Source organism: Balaenoptera physalus, assembly GCF_965194825.1.
Source record: "Balaenoptera physalus genome assembly, chromosome: 6".
In the NCBI taxonomy this organism is placed as follows: Eukaryota; Metazoa; Chordata; class Mammalia; order Artiodactyla; family Balaenopteridae; genus Balaenoptera; species Balaenoptera physalus.
Window position 1 is genome coordinate 50,094,688 of NC_138885.1, and position 13,839 is coordinate 50,108,526.

Sequence of the window (13,839 nt, forward strand, 5' to 3'; positions counted from 1 at the left end):
TCTTTCCTAATTCCCAAACTGTATGCCAGCCACTGTGTAATGGGATATAAAAATGAGTGTAAAACAATGTTGCAGCCATCAGGAAACTCACAGTAAGCCAGGGATACAGGTCTGTAGTACTAAGGGAGAAATGTTACACAGGACACTTCATCAAGGAAGGCTATCATTTTAGTAACATTTACAAGTATTTGGGAATAATCTGATTGAAACTACCACTTTGAAGAATCTACTTTTCGAACAACCATAATTTTCTTTTCTCTATGAAGCCTATATTTTAACTTTAGCAAATGAGTATGCATTGTTGAACAGAAACATGCATGTCCCTTGTCACAAATCAATGCTCTACAGTAAGTAACATTGGTTGACATCGTGTAACTTTACTAGATTATATTCAGATTTATAATATTGAAAAATATATGCTGATTTCATCTATGCAGAACCTGTTTCAATTTTGTTAATTTTTTTCTTCATATATTCTATGCCTAAGGAAGCCTATTATGTTGACTTTCTCGTTCCTCCTTTAATTGGCTTGGTGTGCAATTATATATTTTCTACAGTTTTAGAGGAAAATGAGTGTTTTATAAAATTGGAGATCATAAATCTATAATCTCAAACTAGGAAAATAAAAATCAAGTCAAACTGTCTCTTTGAAGCTGAAATTATATTTTACTGCCTATTGTATGTATGAATATTATATACTATGTGTTCATATATACATGTATGTGTATAGTGAGTGTGTGTATAGTGAGTGTGTATGTGTGTGTGTGTGTGTGTGTATATATATATATATATATATATATATATATATATATATATATATATATATATATATGTATTGCTTCTCATTTAGTGGGCAATCAACCCTTAAAATTAATTCCCTATGGCTATTTCACTATTCTAATATAATAATATTCTTTATTATACTTCATTTTATAAATGTTTCAGAAACTTTAAATGCCAAAACTCAATTTGTTTCTTTTTTTTATTAACTTCGTGTATAACTTTTTTCCTATTTAAAAATTTTCAAGTCTTTTAGCTTCTTAAGGGCATTTTTATTTAGTATTCCAGAGCCAATCTAGTAGGCTAAAAGTCTTTCTTTTAAGTGCTTTATAATATTGATTTGCTACCTGTCTAGATGAAATAGATTATGATTGATATTTTTGTTCTTTAGACTCTTGAAAAGCAGACCTTTTTTGGAGTAATAGAAGAAACCCTGGTGTTTTATTTTTGCATTTCTTTGTGAGGTGATTTTCTTTTTATCCTTCTTGTTAAATCAGTGTGGAGCCCAAAGCATCATTACAGAGTAAGGAAAGACTTAAATAATTGGATTTCTACCTGGGAAATTGGATTTTGAGGAATTGAATTTCCCCATTGGAGTGTGAATGTCAGTTACTCAAATTCTAGGGGAAGGGCATCCTTTGGAATATCCTTGCAGACTAATTCACAAAACCCTGGACCATTGTTATTTTCTACTAAACTGCAGAATTTTTCATTGGCATTTCTCCTACTATCACTTGCATAACATGGGTTATGGATTAAACAGCAAACTATGCTGAGTGTCTGAACACAGACTGTGACATAGTGCTGAATTACATAATCGTGTGAGGTTGTCTGAAGTAATTGAAGTCTATCTTCAAGGTAGAAGATTTACAAAAAAGAGACTCATTTTAGGAATGGCACTCAGGATATACAGTAAGAAAAGAAAAGATGCCAAACCAGGTAGATACTCAATAGAACTTCTGTGGATTTCTGTGGATATAAAATATCCTGCAGAGTATCTTCATGCAAAAGGGAAAAAATGCATTTTTTCCAATTATGTTGTCTAGGCAATGTTTAAGTATCCCAGTTAGCTGTCTTTATTATTTTCTCCCAGTGATTCACGGATACGTTGACATAATTATTTGTTTTGTGTCTTTTAAACAGTAGCCACCTTGTTCAATGAGGTGACACCTTTTTGTCCTTACTCAGTTGCTGTTCCTGGGTCGTGTTTTTCCATCAAATGCAGGCAAAGTATTTAATATTTGAAAAGCTAATATGGAAGTCTGTGTTGCTCACTCATTTTTGAGTCACTGAATTCAAATCATGTCTTAAAAGATTATAATAATAATTATGAAATAATAATTTGTGATAGTAATTATGAAAAAAGATACTATATAGCAGAGTTGAATGGCTCTATGCAGACACCACTTAAAGTAGGTTACCTGGGTTATCAACTGAATACTTTGTTAGTTTTTTTGCTGTTACTACTTAAAATTTGGAAGGGTACTTAAGAGTCATCAAATATATTTATTAGGAGGAGCAATAAATTCAATTGTGTAAACTATTCCTTTAAAGGTAGAAAAGTCTTTCCAGAATACTTGCTTCAGGATCTGTGGCTATAGCTGGCTGAGTCTATTCTATTCTAGACCCATTTTCGAACCTGATTTACACTGATGACCAAAAGGCACATAGCCTGTTCTGGAGTGTCTAGAAAGGGCTCACCTGCTCAGGGTGTAGGAGAAGGAAAAGCCTCAAACTAGATGTTTAGACTACTGGCCTATAGATATAATCTGTCTCATATTTGTGTCACTGAGCACCTACTGAGACATACTATGCATCACCTAGTGTTCTAGCTGCTTGGCATATAAAGGCAGCTGTCACCTTTCCGGTGCCTAAGCATTCCCATTACATTCTATGGAGCATCTTTTGACTTCTTCGCTCATTTTGTAAAATTGAATATTAACATGTGTGATTGTGTTTCACAAAGTTGATGTGAGACTTAAATTAGATAATGGATATTCTTCAAAAAGCCTGAAATTTGATACCATGATACATGTAAAGGTATACATTTAATTACAAAAGTAAAACATGAAATATGTCCTTTGTTTAAAATTTCCAATAACACAGAACTCTGTAAAATAAAAAGTGAAGTCCCTCTTTCCCAAACCTCACTGTTCACAGTTTGGTGTGTTCTCTGATGTTTTTAGCCATGTCCATGCATACAATGCAAATACATTTATTTTTGTTATTGTTCCTGTTTTAGTATTACTATTTTATAAAAATGGGAGCATATTTTATATGTATGTATCTATGTATATATACATGCATATGCATACATATATACATGTCCATTAATATCATACTATAACTTGCTTTTTTTCTGAAAGATATATTGTGGGCATTCTTCCCTATATACCATATTTTATGGTATGTATGATGATTTATTTAACCATCTCCCTTAGGCTGAACATTTAAGTTGTCTCTACTTTTTTTTAACATTAAATGAAGTTGCAACAAATGTCATAGTTCATTTATCTTAATGCTCAGCTTCCAGTATTCATGGGCTTTATTCTTTTTCATTGACTTATTTCTGCACTGAAACCACCCTATATTAGTCACTGCAACCTTTTGTATGTTTTGATATCAAGAAAGGCTAGCCTTCCTTATTACTCTACTTTTTCCAGAAATATCTTGGCTGTTCTTACACAGTTTTTTCTTCCAGATGGACTTTAGAATCAACTTGAAAAGTTCTACAAAAAAAAAAAAAAACCCACAAAAACAAAAAAAAAAACCTTGTTGAGATTTTGATTGAGATTGCCCTGAATTTTAGAGGTATTTGGGAAGAGTTCACATAATTAAAGTGTTGGAACTTTTGTCTAGGAACCTTCAAAGTTTAACCATGTGTCTTACATTTGGTGTGTGGTGAGCAGGATTGCTGTGGCTGAGAAGCAGACTGTGTGTGTGTTGGATGCGTGTGTGCATGTGTAAGTGTACGCTGGGCTGGGAAAAAAAGAGGGCTGAATACGTAAGATTGGCGTCTTTGAGGATTCTATGTATGATTTTACAAATTTGTGGGAGGGTGGCATAGAAGAAGGGGATGGATAGAGAAGCCAATAATGTAGTCAGGTCCTAGATATTTCCCAGGCTCTACTTGTTGGATTCAAACACCCACTCTTCTTTTACCTTGGACAACTCAACATGTAAATCCTAATGTCTCTAGAGCTGTCTCCAGAATTCTTAGAATAGAATCCTCTTCCTCATTATTTCACTCCCATCTACCATGCCAGCCACTTTTCTGGTTCTTCTCCAAGTGTAGGTTCTTGGGACCTGATATTTCTGTGTATGTATCCTGCCCTCTGTCCCCTTCCTGGGCATTTTACTCCTTAATAAAGCTAACACTTAATTGGTACATAATATGTGTCAGGCACTGTTCTCTGTTCTTGGGACTTATCGCTGAATAGCACAAAAATTTGCAATCCCTCATGAAGCCTATATTCTAGTCATAATATATAGGAAATTATATTGTACATTAGTATGTGCTAAGCACTAAGCATAAATAAAAACAGAGCAGAGTGGGATCATGTAGGAAGTAGGTTGTAATTTTCAATAGGATAGTCAAGACAGAGTCAACAAAAAGGTGACATTTGTACCAAGTCTTGAAAGTGGCAGGGGGATTAGCAGTGCAAATATCTGGGCTCTACAGTAAAAAGCTTGCTTTCATTGCCCTTGAAACTCAAAAACAGGTCAAGAAAATATGTACATATTCCTTCATTTGTGTTATGTTTGTCTAGTCTTCAGTGACTTATTTTGATCTATAGGTTCAGGTGCTTCCCATCCCCAGCTCTGGAAATGTTATTGTCCATAACTTTGAATACATCTTAGTTTGTTCTAGCTTTTTCTACAAGAATCCTTGGAATTCCACTAAAATTCAAACAAAATGAGGGTAAGAGGTCAACTTCTTTCAACTTATGAATTCTACAAAAATATGGACACAATTTTAGAGGCAAGAGGTTTTAGGTTTTGTGCAGTCCTAGGAAAAAGAATAAATGTTTGTTGAATGAAGGAATGGGAATGGATGTATAGGTTTGCCCATCCCTCCCCCCACCATTCTATTTCCCTCATATCTATTATATTTACTGTAGCTTTTCTTTCAGTGACTTTTTTCTTTATGTTCAGCATACTTATGTTTTTCCTCTACATCACTAATTTTCAGTTTTTAATTCTGCTCGTTTTTAAAATTTAGTTTTATTTTTTAAATTTGTTTTTATTTTTTAAATTAATTTTTTTAACATCTTTATTGGAGTATAATTGCTTTATAATGTTGTGTTAGTTTCTGCTGTATATCAAAGTGACTCAGCTATACGTATACATATATCCCCTCTTTTTTGGATTTCCTTCCCATTTAGGTCACCGCAGAGCATCGAGTAGAGTTCCCTGTGCTATACAGTAGGTTCTCCTAATTCTGCTTTTTGTTGCCTTCGATATGGATTTTAATTGAGCTTTAGTATTTAGGATATTTTGCATTTTCCCCTTATTTCTGCCAACTTCTTTTATAATATCTTGCTCAACTTAGCCTGTCTTCTCCTTGTGGCCTATTTTCTTGTTTCATAGAGCTTGATGCTCTTTGATAATACCAAACAATTATTTTCAAAAGTATATTTGAATCCTATTTAAAAACTATTTTTTTTTTTTTTTACTGTAGTGCTTTTCCATAGTGCCTTTAGAGGAAGTTTTGGCTTGTTGTATAGATTATGTTTTAAGTTAAAAAAAAAATAAAAGCCTAATTGAAAGATGGCTGTGCAAAGCAGGGCACTTGGTATCAACCCCGTCAGAGGAGCAAGCTCCCATGACCTTCCTGTCCCCAAGAGCCTCCTGCCTATCTGTATCCCACATGACTTGGAGGAGGCAGCCAGTAGTGTTTTTAGAATCTGTTGTAGACATTCTCACTTTCTTTAAAGCCTCAGATGTAGAAGAGAAAGTGAATGTTAAGCCTGTGTACTCTGGAGCCACATGCCTGAGTTTAAATCCCACTTTTGTCCACTTGTGTTCACTGAATGACCAAGGACAAGTCACTTACCTTAACTTGGTAACTTACCTGGCTTCATTATCCTGATCTATAAGATAGAAATAAAATGCCACTGACTATAGAGGGTTGTCGTCAGGATTAAATGAGTGGATATATGTTAAATATTTTAAAGAATAATTAGCAAATAGTGAGAATTTAGTAAGAAGAACACTAACTCTGTGTTAGCAAATTTAATTTTAACGATTATATATAGATAACAGAGTTTTTATTTATTTGTTTCTGTTTACTCAACTTTAAGAGAACAACACATATATCAGTTGTTAGCTTTTGTGTTTACCTATCTCAGTTTTCCCAGGCTCCTGCAATATTCCCCCTTTCGTATTATACCTAGAATTAAAACAAAGCAGAACCTCGAAAATTAAACTTAGCCCCATCTTCTTAGTATGTATGAATGTACTTTGGACCTGTATGCTGCTGCTTTGGAATTTTATCCTGCTCTGGCTATTTGATTCTGACTGTAGTTCAGTCAGGGCCAATGTATAACTGTTTATATGTGTCTTTTTTTTTTTTTTTTAATTTTATTTATTTATTTATTTATGGCTGTGTTGGGTCTTCGTTTCTGTGCGAGGGCTTTCTCTAGTTGCGGCAAGCGGGGGCCACTCTTCATCGCGATGCGCGGGCCTCTCACTATCATCGCGGCCTCTCTTGTTGCGGAGCACAGGCTCCAGACGCGCAGGCTCAGTAGTTGTGGCTCACGGGCCTAAGTTGCTCCGCGGCATGTGGGATCTTCCCAGACCAGGGCTCGAACCCGTGTCCCCTGCATTGGCAGGCAGATTCTTAACCACTGCGCCACCAGGGAAGCCCCTATATGTGTCTTTGATGAAAGAACCTGCTACCCATTATGTGATGTTATCAGGGTTTTAAAAGGGGTTTTGTTTTTTGTTTTTGACAACAACTCTTCAGCTGTACTGTGCCTGTAGTCTTTTTGTCTATAGAAAGTGCTGGTGGGGACAGAAGAAGAGTGGCCATGTGGGGAGGCATGATTCAGTATGGCTGGGGGGAGGGAGCAGAGTTGTGCTGCCTGGTGTTCTGGTTCCTGCTGTGACTTGGTTCTGTTACCTCATCCATACTTTCAGTTACTATTGCCAGTTTTGCAGCTGTGTATCTCCAAAGTGTTTTTGAGCAGAGAGCTTCAGAGAAAAACTTAGAAAATCTGGATCACAGGTTCTTAATCATGATTTTATCCTTCATTCTGGAACTAAATTATTGTATCTCCTTAATCATAACTTCAAAAACCTAGGATTTAAATTCTGGCTACTAAAATGTGTACTTTCACATGGGGGTGTGCTGACTTTTTTTATCCTCTGTCATGTATTTGAAATCAGAGTGAAAATAGTTAATTAGAGCATCTCGTTAACAAGATGCCTATAGAAATTGATGTATTGTGGCATGAAAAGGAAATGTAGTCAAATTAATAGTGACATTTGAGCTGAAGTATAATACAAAATGAGTAAATAATGCTGATTACCTTGTAGATGAATAATAATGCTGTTCTTACTATGAAAATTGTTCTATTTTAAATATTATTTTTGAATTGCAGGAAAAATTAAAAAGAACACAAGAAAGATTACAAAATCTAAGAGTTGTGATAGTATCTTAGTATTTCAATGCATTCTATATTAAAGTAATTTTTAAAGCTTTTATATTTCTAAGAAAGATTTATTTTAGGGTTATTAGGGCTATTTAAAAATTTAGAGGGCTAGAATTTTATTAGCTAGGATTTTTCTCAAAACATTTTACTTTTTGAGCATTGGTTTTATTTATAAAATAATGAAAAGAATACCTACTCCAAAGAGTAGTTTTTCAGATGCAGTGAACGATGATACATGAAAAATAGCACAACACATAATGTGGCACTAAAGATAGTTAGTGAACATTAAATTTAGGGGTACAGGCTTGTGGGATACCTTTAAGAAAATAGTTATAAGGGTTGCAACTTAACAGACAAGTGCAAGTTTTAGCTAAAAATCTAATCAGTAAATTAACTGCAGAGCTATTTATGATACGATGTCAAGTTCTTTGCTCGTCAGTCACACACTTTTCTTTATTTCCTCCATTGCCCTTATTTGCAAAAATTCTGTATTTCCAGATTGTCTAGCAGATATTTCACATTATTGTAACATAGAGAAGTAGTCAAGTAACTGAGGATGAAGGAGAAATCATATCCCACCATATTCTCATGATAAATTTTCTGCTGAATTTCTCATGAGATAATAATAGCTCAAATATACTCCGCTGGGCTTCCCTGGTGGCGCAGTGGTTGAGAGTCTGCCTGTCAATGCAAGGGACATGGGTTCGAGCCCTGGTCTGGGAGGATCCCACATGCCGCGGAGCAACTAAGCCCGTGCGCCACAACTACTGAGCCTGTGCGTCTGGAGGCCGTGCTCCGCAATGGGAGAGGCCGCGACAATGAGAGGCCCGCTCACCGCGATGAAGAGAGGCCCCCGCTCGCCACAACTGGAGAAAGCCCTCTCACAGAAACGAAAAAAACCCAACACAGCCAAAAATAAATAAATAAAATTAAAAAAAATATATACTCCGCTGTGACGAGTAAGTGCCAGGTACCATGCAAGGTGCTATTTATGTAGCATCCAACCCTGTAAAGTAGATGTTATCCACATTTTACTGATGAATAATTCCAGAGGGAAGGAATGGAAGAGTTTATCCATGTGCACATATTAAACAACAATGGTGTTGAGGTTGAAATCTGGATTAGTTACACTCAAAACCATGTTCCCAATTGGAGGAATGCTTGCCAACATTTGACATGTTCTTAACGTGTTTTTTTTTAAATTTTTATTGGAGTATAGTTGATTTATAATGGTGTGTTAGTTTCAGGTGTACAGCAAGGTGAATCAGTTATACATATACATATATCCACTCTTTTTGTAGATTATTTTCCCGTATAGGCCATTACAGAGTATTGAGTAGAGTTCACTGTGCTATACAGTAGGTTCTTATTAGTTATATACTTTATATATAGTAGTGTATATATGTCAATCCCAATCTCCCAATTTATCCCTCCCCCCCCCTTATTCCCTGGTAACCATAAGTTTGTTTTCTACATCTGTGACTCTATTTCTGTTTTGTAAACAAGTTCATTTGTATCCTTTTTGTAGATTCCACATATAAGCGATATCATGATATTTGCCTTTCTGTGTCTGACTTACTTCACTCAGTATGACAATCTCTAGGTCCATCCATGTTGCTATAAATGGCATTATTTTGTTCTTTTTTATGGCTGAATAATATTCCATTGTATATATGTACCACATCTTCTTTATCCATTCCTCTGTTGATGGATATTTAGGTTGCTTCTGTGTCCTGGGTATGTTAAATAGTGCTGAAATGATTATTGGGGTGCATGTATCTTTTCAAATTTTGGTTTTCTCCAGGTATATACCTAGGAGTGGGATTGCTAGGTCATATGGTAACTCTATTTTTAACTTTTTAAAGAATGCTCCATACTGTTCTCCATAGTGGCGGTACCAATTTACATGTTTGAGGTTCCCTTTTCTCGACTCCGTCTCCAGCATTTATTGTTTCTAGATTTTTTGATGATGGCCATTTTGACCGGTGTGAGGTGATACCTTATTGTAGTTTTGATTTGCATTTCTCTAATAATTAGTGATGTTGAGCATCTTTTCATGTGTTTGTTGGCCATCTGTATGTCTTCTTTGGAGAAATGTCTATTTAGGTCTTCTGCCCATTTTTTGATTGGGTTGTTTGTTTTTTTGATATTGAGCTGCGTGAGCTGCTTGTATATTTTGGAGATTAATCCCTTGTCAGTTGCTTCAATTGCAAATATTTTCTCCCATTCTGAGGGTTGTCTTTTTGTTTTGTTTATGGTTTCCTTTGCCATGCAAAAGCTTTTAAGTTTAATTAATCCCATTTGTTTATTTTTGTTTTTATTTTCATTACTCTAGGAGGTGGATCAAAAAAGATCCTGCTGTGATTTATGTTATAGAGTGTTCTGCCTATGTTTTTCTCTAACAGTTTTATAGTTTCCAGCCTTATATTTAGGTCTTTAATCCATTTTGAGTTTGTTTTTGTGTATGGTGTTAGAGAGTGTTCTAATTTCATTCTTTTACATGTAGCTGTCCAGTTTCCCTAGCACCACATTTTGAAGAGACTATCTTTTCTCCATTGTATAGTCTTGCCTCCTTTGTCATAGATTAGGTGACCATAGGTGCATGGGTTTATCTCTGTACTTTCTATCCTGTTCCATTGATCTATATTTCTGTTTTTGTGCCAGTACCATACTGTTTTTTTAAAATTTGATTTATTTATTTATTTATTTATGGCTGTGTTGGGTCTTCGTTTCTGTGTGAGGGCTTTCTCTAGTTGTGGCAAGTGGGGGCCACTCTTCATCGCGGTGCACAGGCCTCTCACTATTGCGTCCTCTCTTGTTGTGGAGCACAGGCTCCAGACACGCAGGCTCAGTAATTGTGGCTCATGGGCCTAGTTGCTCTGCGGCATGTGGGATCTTCCCAGACCAGGGCGCCACCAGGGAAGCCCCCATAGTGTTTTGATGACTGTAGCTTTGTAGTATAGTCTGAAGTCAGGGAGCCTGACTCCTCCAGCTCTTTTTTTCTTTCTCAAGATTGCTTTGGCTATTCAGTCTTTTGTGTTTCCGTACAAATTGTAAAATTTTTTGTTCTAGTTCTGTGAAAAATGTCATTGGTAATTTGATAGGGATTGCATTGAATCTGTAGATTGCTCTGGGTAGTATAGTCATTTTCACAATATTGATTCTTCCAATCCAAGAACATGATATATCTCTCCATGTTTGTGTCATCTTTGAGTTCTTTCATCAGTATCATAGTTTTCTGAGTACAGGTCTTTTGCCTCCTTAGGTAGGTTTATTCCTAGGTATTTTATTCTTTTTGTTGCAATGGTAAATGGGATTCTTTCCTTAATTTCTCTTATGGATCTTTCATTGCTAGTGTATAAGAATGCAAGAGATTTCTGTGCATTAATTTTGTATCCTGCAACTTTACCAAATTCTTTGATGAGCTCTAGAGTTTTCTGGTAACATCTTTAGGATTTTCTATGTATAGTATCATGTCATCTGCAAACAGTGACATTTTACTTCTTTTCCAATTTGGATTCCTTTTATTTCTTTTTCTTCTCCAATTGCCTTGGCTAGGACTTCCAAAAGTATGTTGAATAATAGTGGCAAGAGGGGACATCCTTGTCTTATTCCTGATCTTAGAGGAAATGCTTTCAGTTTTTCACCATTGAGAATGATGTTTGCTGTGGGTTTGTCATATATGGTCTTTATCATGTTGAGGTAGGTTCCCTCTATGCCCACTTTCTGGAGAGTTTTTTATCATAAGTGGGTGTTGAATTTCGTCAAAAGCTTTTTTTGCATCTATTGAGATGGTCATATGATTTTTATTCTTCAATTTGTTAATATGGTGTATCACATTGATTGATTTGCATATATTGAAGAATCCTTGCATTCCTGGGATAAACCCCACTTGATCATGGTGTATGATCCTTTTAATGTGTTGTTGGATCCTATTTGCTAGTATTTTGTTTAGGATTTTTGCATCTATGTTCATCAGTGATATTGGCCTGTAATTTTTTGTGATATCTTTGTCTGGTTTTGATTTCAGGGTGATGGTGGCCTTGTAGAATGAAATTGGGAGTGTTCCTTCCCCTACAATTTTTTGGAAGAGTTTGAGAAGGATAGGTGTTAGCTCTTCTTTAAATGTTTGATCGAATTTGCCTGTGAAGCCATCTGGTCCTGGCCTAACCTGTTTTAACATTAAACATAAATAGGCTATAATAAAAAATAATCACACATTATCAGTTTTCCATTATTACATCATTTGAGTTTTTCTATATTTTAATATAAAATTTTAGGCAGTTCCCAAGTTGCAAATGGATTCTCTTCCAAAAGTTCATTTCCAAATCAGATTTCAAAACATGAGGATAAGAAATAACTTTTATTTAAATTTGACAAACAGCAACTATCAACAGAGGAAATAAAGAGGTAGATGGAGCTCTATAAAACTCCAAAGAGGGACCCTTTTTTGAAATACTAATGAAAGGAATCCTGAGAAGAACGAACAATTTTCCTAGGAAGTCCCTTCAGCAATTGGAATATGCATGCATGTGAAAAGTCATAATCTATAGGTATGTGTACAAAAGAGGTGGATTTAATAACTGGGAAAAGACTTTTAAAAATAGGGTTGAATGTGCAGTATTTTGTACAAACCCTGACATAACATACTAAAGAGAGGACTGAAAGGAAGTGATGGATATTTGGGGCAAAATAATTTCCTCTTGTGTTCATGAGGTGGTGCCATCAGTCTGTGGTGGCTCTGTTGTTGAAATGGTATAAGTGGCTGGATAGGTGCAAAAACCTGGAAGGATTAGAAGAACCTTGGGCTAAGATGAAGTAGAAGTCTTGTGAAGATGACTCATTTTGTACTCAAAATAGGGTATCTGAAAGTATCTGTATTTTTTTCTTTCTCTGCTTCAGAAAACATATCAATAACACTTTGAAATGATTTTAAATTTGCCTTTTTCTCTTCTTGATTAATTAGTCAATGGTAGTACAGGGATAATTTCAAAGTGGCCGCATCCTATGAATTACAAATTGTAACAAAGTAACTAAAATAATGTATTTTTACTTTGTAAACTCTTGGTATCTAGTTTTCTGGAGCTTTGCAATGAAAGGACTGTAATATAACTCGATTTAAATTATTTTTAATAGTGAATCAAACTCCTTTTAACTATTTGCTTTATTCAAGTGACAGAATGTGATATGAAACATGGGCATGTTGCAGTTACATAGTTTGTTTTAAAAAAGTTTATATATCATATACAAATTAAAGAGAATGATGATAATATTTGTCAACTTTAAATAAAGTGATTACCAGTTTAGAAAATAGGACTTTGAAAAAGTTGATGTTTAATGAGTTATAAACAGGATTACATAATACAGACATGGGAAATTTACTAAATAAAATGCAAAATGTTCCAATGTTTTTAAACTACATTAACATACAAGGAAATACAGGAAAGTAGTTAAAAATATGTTCTGTGTCCATATTTGTGGGTCAAATTCTAGTCCAGCCACTTTATAGCTAGTGTGCCTTTTATGAATTATAAGGACATATTCAGGTTATTTTTTTGGAAGACGATGAAGAGATGTTTAAATAGAATACAGTTATATCCCATTCAAAATAAGGTTGTTTCTCTCAAGAACTGTGAAGGTTCTGAAACTTGATTTTACCCTATTTGCAAGCTAACAAGTCAGCTGACCACCATTACATGCATGCTGGCAGAAGGCACAAGACTCCTCAATTGCAGACAGTGAACCTTATGACACACGGCACAGAAAGCAGCATGAGCACCAGCATATTTGTCTGCCCCCCATGCCTCCCATGTCCCACTAGGGCCATGCAATGGGCCCAGAGAGATGCTGTACATGCAGTGGGTTTGTTTCACAGCTGAGGAACCCAGGGACACGTACTTTTTGAGCAAACAGCAAATACCACAGCACATGGCAGAAAAGCAGATCCCTCTTCCATTGGAGAGCAAGCAGCTACGTGGTTGTCACACTCTGGTGGACTTGGCCTACTTAGTTGCTTCTGTGACTAACTAGAAAAACTGCTCAGTATCAGGAGATGGATGAACTCTGCATTTGGCACACTCAGCAAGAACATGCAGGGATACGCAGAGCCCAGGCAGACTGCCTCTCCCCCCAAAATACCCTTTAACCCTACACTTTCTTATATGTATTCAAATTTTTACATGAATATTCCACCCTGTGGGCCACTCTGGTTAATCTGATCAAGAGACTAGACCTATATTAGTTCAGTTTGTCTAATAGAACATTTAATTAAAGCCAGGACTCCAAGCAGCGGCATGGAGCCAACCTGCAGTATCGACCTCAAACATGACCCCCAGGGTCCCAGACTCAGCCAGCTGAACAAATTCCATAAAAACCAGGGTATATACTTTAGAAAGGCACACGG

The 13,839-nt window shown here is 35.7% G+C and overlaps 1 protein-coding gene across 4 annotated transcripts in view; it reads left to right on the plus strand.

Moving 5' to 3' along the window:
- The window catches only part of KCNJ3 (potassium inwardly rectifying channel subfamily J member 3), a 621,683-nt gene that overhangs the window by 554,293 nt on the left and 53,551 nt on the right, over positions 1–13,839 (plus strand). The gene's annotated exons all lie outside the window — the stretch shown is intronic.